Raw genomic sequence first — 9,877 nt, forward strand, 5'->3', positions numbered from 1 at the left:
CTGATAAAAAACTAACTAGCTTGCTAATTACTAAATAACATGACTTACAACATAAAGTTAACTAGAAAGCATCTAGCTAGCTCATGCTAATACTGTAGAAGTAGTTTGCTAAAGTTAGCAAGTGCTAGTTAGCTAAAAAATTCAGTCACATACACCTTTTTCCCGCAGTAAGAGTATGTAAGAGTAAATAAGTTAACCCTTCAATAATAATTAATATTCTGTTAGACCCAATAAATTACTGCTAGCGACTCTACTGGTAGGTTTAAACACGTTTTTAAAACTGTTTATGAAAAGCATTTTTTTCTTACCTAAAGCAGACTATCAATGGAAACTGCCAAAGTGAGCTCACTCTGTTGCTGACATTTTCCTCTGGTTGCAACTATTTTTGCAACTATTTTTATGACAATCAGTGTACAACTCGGAAACTGCAATTTCATTTTTAATTATTTAGGCATATTTATTGTTCATTTTAGTACTCAGACATGTGTAGTACTCAAATATGTGTGTTCTTTGTAGTACTAGAAAGAAAATTAGCATATTAATAGAAAAACAGTGTAGTGCTCGTAAATATGTGTACTGTTTTATAGTATACAAAGCATGCAATGAATGGTACAAAAAAATTACTGAAAAGTACTGAAATAGATGTGTAGTTTGTACTTCTACAACAAAATGTGTAGTGATCAAATATATATGTGTAGGTGTAGTGCTCAAATATACAGGAAAAAATGAGACCACACGAAAATGATGAGTTTCTTTGATTTTACCAAATTGAAAACCTCTGGAATATAATCAAGAGGAAAATGGATGATCACAAACCATCAAACCAAGATGAACTGCTTAAAAATTTGCATCAAGCGTGGCATGAAGTCCAAAAGCAGTGTGTAAGACTAGTGAAGGAGAACATGCCAAAATGCATGAAAACTGTGATTAAAAACCATGGTTTTCCACCAAATATTGATTTATGAACTCTTAAACTTTATGAATATGAACTTGTTTTCTTTGCATTATTTGAGGTCTGAAAGCTCTGCATCTTTTTTTTTATTTCAGCCATTTCTCATTTTTTGCAAATGACTAGATTTTTATTTTGGAATTTTGGAGAAATATCCATAGTTTATAGAATAAAACAATAATGTTCATTATACTCAAATATACACTCTTTCACAATTCCAGCCCCATGAATCCTGGCATTGTTGTCTTGGAATATACCCGTTCCATCATGGAAGAAAAAAAACCATTGATGGAATAACCTAGTCTATATTCAGTATATTCAGATAGTCAGCTGACCTCATTCTTTCAGCACATACTGATGCTGCACCTAGACCTGACCAATTGCAGCAACTCCAGATCATTTACTTAGTTAAATCCAGGTGAGGGAATGTTTGACCGTACTTCTTTATAAAACATCTCCAAATCTGTCAGGTTTGATGGTTTCCAAGCATCGACAGCCCGCTTTAAATCACACCACAGATTTCCAATAATATTAAGGGTGTAATTTTTTTTTTTTTCAAGATGTAAATTCAATTAAATTTAGAATTTTTTAATTGCCTCCTTATTTGTTATGTGATTTTTAATGTGATTTATTAGGGAGTGTATCCTCTCCACTGATCAAATAATCTCCTCTTCGCACCACTGCTTTTAGACCACTTTTCTCCCTCAAGGCCCTGCCAGAATGTACAACAGGAGGTCCATCTGAACCATTGGACCAGAACAGTGTGGTTTTAAATAGGCCCTGTCTCAATATTCTGCAGCATTTGCAGAAATCTAAAGTCTTCGTAACCCTTCTGCTCAGACAGAGGATCTTTCTGTGATAATTACAGAGGCTGTTTGCACGCGATGTTCCTGTCTGGTGATTTGGATTATCATACACCTTCAGTGAAGTGCTGTGTCTCCACTGACCACAGGAGGGAGAGATGTGATCAGTTTTCCACTCATGACAGCACATGCCCTAAATAGACACTTTAATATGAGGGGCCTGTAAGCAACAGAGTGTGGATGTTCACCTGGACGAATATAAAAAGTACTGTAAATGCCTATCTTGCAAAAATTTTGAAATAAAGAGTTTGAACATAGAGGTTCCCTGTTGGAGTAGTAAAAAAGTGTAATAGTGTGCAGTAGTGGTGGGCGATATGGCTCTAAAATAATATCACAATATTTCAGGGTATTTTTGCAATAACGATATACTTGGCGATATAGGAAAACAGAAAAATAATGAATTAATTTCAGGAATATAGTATAAGAGTATAACAGCATAATCATAATGTGGCAAAATAAATAATATAGTATAAAATATTATAATGCAGCAAAAAATATTGCAGAATATTTAGTGCATGCATATAAACTGCAAACTAAAACAATTATACAATAAATACACTTAAAGCTTCACAGTAAATAATAGACTACTTTTAAGACAGAACATCTCTTTTATCACGATATGGATTTTTATATATTGTATATTGTATACGATATAATATTGCCCACCCCTAGCGTGCAGCGCTGTATATGTGTAGCCTACACTGTAAAAAAAATCCTTGTAAATTTTACATTGCCGTAGGTGCACTATCAATGAACATATATTTTTTTGTCCATTGTCATACATAAGGCGCACCAGATTATAAGGCGCATTATGAGACAATAGTAAGCAACAGAGGTGTTGCCATGTTTTCCTTTTCGCTGGGTGGCGAGCAGTGATGTCAGTAACGCGTTACTTAGTAATTACTTACTTAGGCTAATTACTTAGTAACGCGTTACTCTAATCTGACCCTTTTTTTTCAGTAACGAGTAATCTAACGCGTTACTATTTCCAATCCAGTAATCAGATTAAAGTTACTTATTTAAGTCACTGTGCGTTACTTTCTCTCTCTCTCTCCACCTCATCTCCTCCACACACACACACACACACACACACACACACACACACACACACACACACACACACACACCGCTCCCTTACCCATTCCCCCTCTGCTCTTCCCCAATCACACGCGTCTCGCTTTCTCCCCTGCCTCTCTCTCTCGCGCTCGGCGTGTCTTTAGTTTCCGCCCGTTTTCGTTTTTCGCCGGTATGGGTCCGTATTGGACAACGTCTGGGTCCGGACCCGGACCGCAGTCTGCAAATATGTGATCCCTGGTCTAGACCATATACACGGTTCTGTTTTATAAAACCACTCCTTGCTGCCCTGCAGAGAACAACAAGTTCAATGTTCAGTTTTACAGTGTTAAATATGTCAGGTCAAGAAAGACTTTCTTTATTTTATATATTTTTTATAAAAACAAGTATTTATGTTTAGTAAAATCAAGAAAGACCATATTTAATTTTTTATAAAAAAAAATATTTATGTTAAGTAAATTTTTTTTTTATATAAAAAAATATATTTTTTTAGGAAATAGTTCAACTTAATAGAGATAAATTGTTGCTGTTAAAAATGCATTTTCCAATAAAGGGAGTATTGGCAAAACTGGTTATAATGTTTATGTTAAGGCGGCGGGAGGTGGTGTCTGCAGCTGCTGAAAGTAACTAATAAAGTAACTTGTAAAGTAACTTAGTTACTTTTAAAATCAAGTAATCCATAAAGTAACTAAGTTACTTTTTAAAGGAGTAATCAGTAATCAGTAATCGGATTACTTTCTCAAAGTAACTATACCATCACTGGTGGCGAGACCTATAAAGCTATGCTAAGTTAAGTAAACAAAACTTAAATTCTTAAAACATTTTCTTTTAAAATCAAATGAGCGCTGGATGTTAATCTACACAGATTTCTCTCCTAAAAAACTGTTTATTTTGGTGAGTAAAGCGCTTCTGTTTATTTACAGTAAGCGTAGATTTCCGGTTAGCGGCTAATGCTGCCCGACAGCGCTACACTGAGGAACCCTGAGTGCTCCTGTAATCCTGGGCGATATTAGCTAGCTGTTTGTCCAGCCTAGCTTGTTTAAATACAGTAAACACGCAGTCTACAGTCCGATATACTCACCTCTGAATGGTGAAAGTCTGTTTGGGATCAGATCGGGTTTGGAGTGGAGGTATTGTGGTGAGCACTTCAATCCTGCATTTGCTGGATCCTGCCCCAACTGCTGGTGTGATGTTACTTCTAGTAGTGATACAAGGAACACTAACAACTAACAACAAAGTGATATGTGCAAAATATTCAGCATTCACATTTGTTGCCTCTCAGGGCCATGCTTCCATCTGGCCTTTTTTTTAGCAGGATAATGCTTACCCACACACAGCAAGAGTTTACAGGAATGTCTCCACTAGATTAAAACCCTTTCTTGGCCTGCCACACGTAACAGTAAATTAACAGTTATGTTTGTAACACTGGTTGCAAAAAAAATGGATAAAATCCTGACTAAACATTTTTAAAAAAGCAAATACAAACGATATTTATATATATTAAAGAAAAATTATTTAACCAGGCCACTCCAAAACCTTCATTTTGTTTTTTTTAAGCTATTCAGAGGTAGACTTGTTTGTGTGTTTTGGATCATTGTCCTGCTACAGAACCCATGTACACCTGAGCTCGAGGTCACAAACAGATTGCCGGATATTCTCCTTCTGGATTGTCTGGTAAACAGCAGAATTCCTTGTTCCATCTATTAAAGCAAGTTGTCCAGACCCTGAAGCAGCAAAACAGGCCCGAAACATCACACTACCTCCACCATGTTTTAAGTAATATGTTAGTTTTACATCAGATGTAACAGTTCCATCTTCTCTTTCAGGGTTGTCCTTCATTCTCCTTCAGGATTGTCTGCAAAAGCTTGACTTCATGCTGAACTGCAGCACAGTAACAGCAGTGTTTTTGCTGCCTGTAATTTACTGTTCATTTACAGTGACTTTCTTTACAGAATATAGCTAATTATAGTTTTACAGTACTTCAACTGTACAGTACTGCAACTGAAGACACCAAACATTTAAAGCACATATAGTTATTGTAAAGAATAGTTACAGTAATGTAATGTATTTATTTATGCCAAAACCCTAGAGAAGCTGTAATAATCATTTACATTACATTTACATTAAATTACTACTACTATTGTACAGTAATATGCTTTAAATATTTACAAGAAACTTTTTACAGTATTGCTACTGATGCAGGCCGAAGTGGACAAGCTTTCTCAGACAGGCTTTTTGTCCTATTTGCTTGTCTTTCTGCCCAGGAGGACTGGTGATTACTGGAGATGCTTGTGGAGGATTTACAGTGAGTGCATTATTCATTGCAAGAAAGCACCTCATCCCCTAAAGTGGCCGCCCTGCCAGTAGAGTCTATCAATTCGGAAGAGTAATGGCTGCATATCCAGATGATGCATATCCAGATGAATCCGTTTGTTCCCACTCAAACTGTGATGTTTCTTCAAAACTTATGTTTTTGACGATTAAAGGCGTGCCTACACTGCTGGCCATTTTATCAGAAACACCTCTCTTGTGGGAGTCATAACCTTGCTGGTGGGGAGTTAGAGGCTGTTGCCAGTCTGTTGGCACATATTTTGGGTTAGCCTTTCTCTGGCACTTCATCAGTGTTCAGTCACAGAGCTGACATATGCTGAATATGGGTGGTGGATCCACATCCAACCCCAGCAACACTGCTGATATACTGGTGCGATTGTCTGTACCAGCACCACACAAGAAGATACAGAAACTGTCCAGTAATGAACGGGGTCATTATTGTTGGAAGGTGATAAATTGTAGTATTTGTTCACCTGTATAGTGTAACTGTACAAGGGAGGAGTTTATTGTAATCATACTTGCAAGTTCAAGCAGGTCTACAAAAGAAGAGTTTCCAATAAAGTGGCCAGCAAGTTCAGATTCAAGTTCATAGTTGGCCAGTGAAATTGTGAAATCGCCAAGGCTAATAAAGTGGCCAATGTTTTCAAGCAGGCCTACAAAGAAGGGGCTTCAAATAAAGTGGCCAGTGTTTAGGTTGGCATTTAAGAAGGTGTTTCTAATAAAGTGGCCAGTGAGTTCTAGCAGACCTACAAGGGGGTGTTTCCAATAAAGTGGTAAATAATTTTTACTCAGGTCTACATACTAGGTGTTTCTAGTAAAGTGGCCAATCAGTTCAAGCAGACCTACAAAGAAATGTTTCCAAAAAAATGGCCAGGTAGTTCTAGCAAGTCTATTTCTAATAAAGTGGCCAGTGTTTAAACAGACCTACAAAAAGGAGTTTCTAATAAAATGGCCTATGAGTTTGGGTTGGCCTACGAGGGGGGTGTTTCCAGGCAGTTCTAACCAGCCTACTTGGGAGGGGTTTCTATTAAAGTGGCCAGTGAGTACAAGCAGGCCGAAAAGTGAGGGGTTTCTTATAAAGTGGCCAGTGAGTACAAGCAGGCCTAAACGTGAGGGGTTTCTTATAAAGTGGCCAGTGAATTGAAGTTGGCCAGCAAGGTGATATTTCTAATAAAGTGGCCAGTGACTTCAAGCTGACCTAAAGGCAAGTATTTCCAATAAAGTGGCCAATGTTTTCATGGGGCCTACGATAGAGTGAGTTTCTAATAAAGTGGCTAATTAGTTCAATCAGACCTGGATGGTAAGTGTATCTAATAAAGTGGCAGGTAAGTTCATGCAGGCCTACAAGAGCGAGGTTACTAATAAAGTGGCCAGTGTGTTTAATCAAAAGTACAAGGGAAAGGGTTTAAATAAAGTTCAAGTAGGGCTAAAAGGAGGTGTTTCTCATAAAGTGGCCAGTGTGTTAAATCAAATGTACAAGGGAAAGGGTTTAAATAAAGTTCAAGTAGGGCTAAAAGCGGGTGTTTCTCATAAAGTGGCCAATGTGTTCAAGCAGACCTAAATGGAAAGAGTTGCTAATAATCAGGTCATTCAGTTCAAGCAGGCCTACAAGACATGGGTTTCTAATAAAGTGGCCAGTGAGTGCACTTAGCAGCATCTTAAAGAGTGAAACCGCTATTTGCTGACTCCCTCTGATTTCCAATTAGTCTGCATATTTAGTGGTGGATGTTTTGGTCTGAATCAGGCCTGTGTGTTTTTTCTCAGCTGGCCGCTGTCCAGCCTGATAGTGGCTGGAGGAAGTTTAGTGCTGCCTAGATTGCTCTGGTGCCTCATTAATGACATTTGAACAGAAGCACCAGACAGATGGTGCTGCATTTGCAAACAACAGTGGCTGATTTCCTGGGCCCTGTGCTGGGCCGCTACATAAGACACACACGCATTTACACAGACATTCACACACATGCACACACACACAAACACTCTCTGATATGTGCACACAAGCAACAACACACAGGCAAAACACAGGCAACCACAAAGAGGATGCGGACTTATCAAGTACCAAGTACCCAGATGTAAACTCGTCTGAATGTTGGAGTAGATTCAGGCGTACACGTGGAGCATCGTGCACCAAGATAGATTTAATATTAAAGCTGCAAGCAGCTGCGTGAGGCACTTTCCTGCAGCATTATCTAGAGACACAATGCAGCAAGAGATGCTGCAGAAAGTCACGGAGTGTGATGTAGAGAGACGTAAGGTCAAGACGGCTTTAAGACTTTCAGAAGTGTGTTGTTGCCACACACACACACACACACACACACCTACAAAAATACATAACAAAGCAACACTTGGAATTATTTTGGAGATTTTTTTTTCCCATCAATATTTATTTTTGATGGTCCCATTAATTACTAAATCATTCTCTACCAACATTTAAGCTTATTTTCTATTTTCACCCATCTCTGTTTGATTTTTTTCTTTTTCCTATTTTGTATTATTATTATTTTTCTTTTCTCTTTTCCCCATTCTCATTACCTTCCTCTTTATAATTTGTTCCCCACTTCTTTTTATTTTTCTTCCTTATCATTTGTGAATCTCATGTTTACCTATCTCCCTATCCTTCCTCAACCAATAAACAATAAAAATAAAGTCTTAAATAGTCCTCCGAAGAGGGGGGGTGGTGGCGGGCAAAAAAAAAAAAAGAAGTGTGTTGTTGCACAGAAGGAAGTGTGGGCACAACACATGCACAACACATCTCTGCACTGAGTTGTAGAGGTTCCTAATGAGGTCCTGCGGTAATCTGTTTCATGCATCTTGAATATTCCAGTGCAGATGCTGCAGATTTTGCAATAGGGGTGGAATATTATAGAGCATCCAGTACAATAGAGCAATACACACATGTGGATCTGTCGATGTGTTTTCAAGGCAAGCTCTTATGATGAGAGCAGTATGTGGATGAACATTGTCTTGTTGGAATAGCGCACCAGAGTGTGCCTTCAGAAAATCCATTAGCTTGTTATGGTTGGATGCTCAGCTGTAGCAGATGTCAGTTGGGCTTAGCTGGAGATTATATGCATGTGTTCTGGTTATGTCCAGTTGTAAAGACTTTATGGTTAAATGTCATGCGAATCCTATCTGATTATTTATGTGTTAATATTCCCCTGTGTCTAGCTTTGCTCTTGTTACTTGATGATTCTAACTTAATGCTGAATGTACAACAACAGCAGCCAAGAAATCAGTCGTGAAATGATGGTTTAAACCCAATTTATTTTTATTACACCTGTGGTGCGGATATCTCTGTGGCATTCTGATTTTGGAGTGGGCAACAGCTAGATTTCATGGAGCTAGAGTGACAATGATTCATTTTTGGACTGATGTTATAAATTATGCTAAGACTTTTTTTTTGTATTGTTTATAATGTTTGTATGTTTTCTCAGACATTTATGTGTAATTGCCCCCATGTCCTTAGTTTCAATTTCAGTGTTCTATTATAATGCAGAGATTTCTAATTAAATCAATAAAAAATAAGTTAACAAAAATAGTTGGATGCTCAGCTCATAGTCATGTTAATGCAGGAGGTGCTTTTTGCCATCTTTGAAGATGCTCTGGTTTGACATGTCTGTCCTTATTTCAAGCTGTTAGCAAGTTAGCATGCTAACTTGAGAAATGGAGCATACAAACTAAATGAAAATGTATGGTTAGCTTACCATGCTGAGAAAACTGGGCCCAGCCTTCAGTGGCAAAATGGTCCATTAAGGGGGTCTGCTCTTGGTCAGAACACCACAAGTCAACAACTACTGGAAAAGCCCAGCCAGAAAACATCTTTTCAGACCTGAAACCATCAGGGATTTTGTGTTTGATTAACTATAAATTAAAAACCTAATTATGCAGCAACAATTCAATTTCCCATGAAACGATTTCTTCATGATTGGGTTGTTTCCATATTTAGAAGCATTGCTTCTGAGAAGAACACAAGCATGCTTATAATAAACCATGCAAACTAACATGAATTTAATTCATTATATTTGCAGGCTTTCTATACAGGGACTTCTTACTGCACATGCATTAGCATTGTAGTGTATGTATTTATAGCATGACTGTATAGATATGCATGAACATTATCAGCATGGCATTAATCACAAGCTCATGACGTTTTAGTTAAATATAAACATTGCAGACATATACAGCCCTAGAAAAAAATAAGGGACCACTTTTTTTTTATTTTACCGAAATATGGAATATAATCAAGAGGAAGATGGATGCTCACAAGCCATCGAACCAACTGCTTAAATTTTTGCACCAGGAGTGGCATGAAGTTATCCAAAAGCAGTGTGTAAGACTGGTGGAGGAGAACATGCCAAATGTGATTAAAACCAGGGTTATTCCACTAAATATTGATTTCTAAACTCTTAAAACTTTATGAAAAGGAACTTGTTTTATTTGCATTATTTGAGGTCTGAAAGCTCTGCATCTTTTTTGTTATTTCAGCCATTTCTCATGTTTTGCAAATAAATGCTCTAAATAAATGTTGTTATGGACAACAATGTACATTTCACTCAAAAATAAATATATAAATAGCAAAAACTGAGAAACTCAGAAACTGAAGTGGTCTCTTAATTTTTTCCAGAGCTGTAAGTGATCCTAAAATCCTAGACTTTTGTTT

Source organism: Astyanax mexicanus, chromosome 4 (genome assembly GCF_023375975.1).
Source record: "Astyanax mexicanus isolate ESR-SI-001 chromosome 4, AstMex3_surface, whole genome shotgun sequence".
NCBI lineage: Eukaryota > Metazoa > Chordata > Actinopteri > Characiformes > Acestrorhamphidae > Astyanax > Astyanax mexicanus.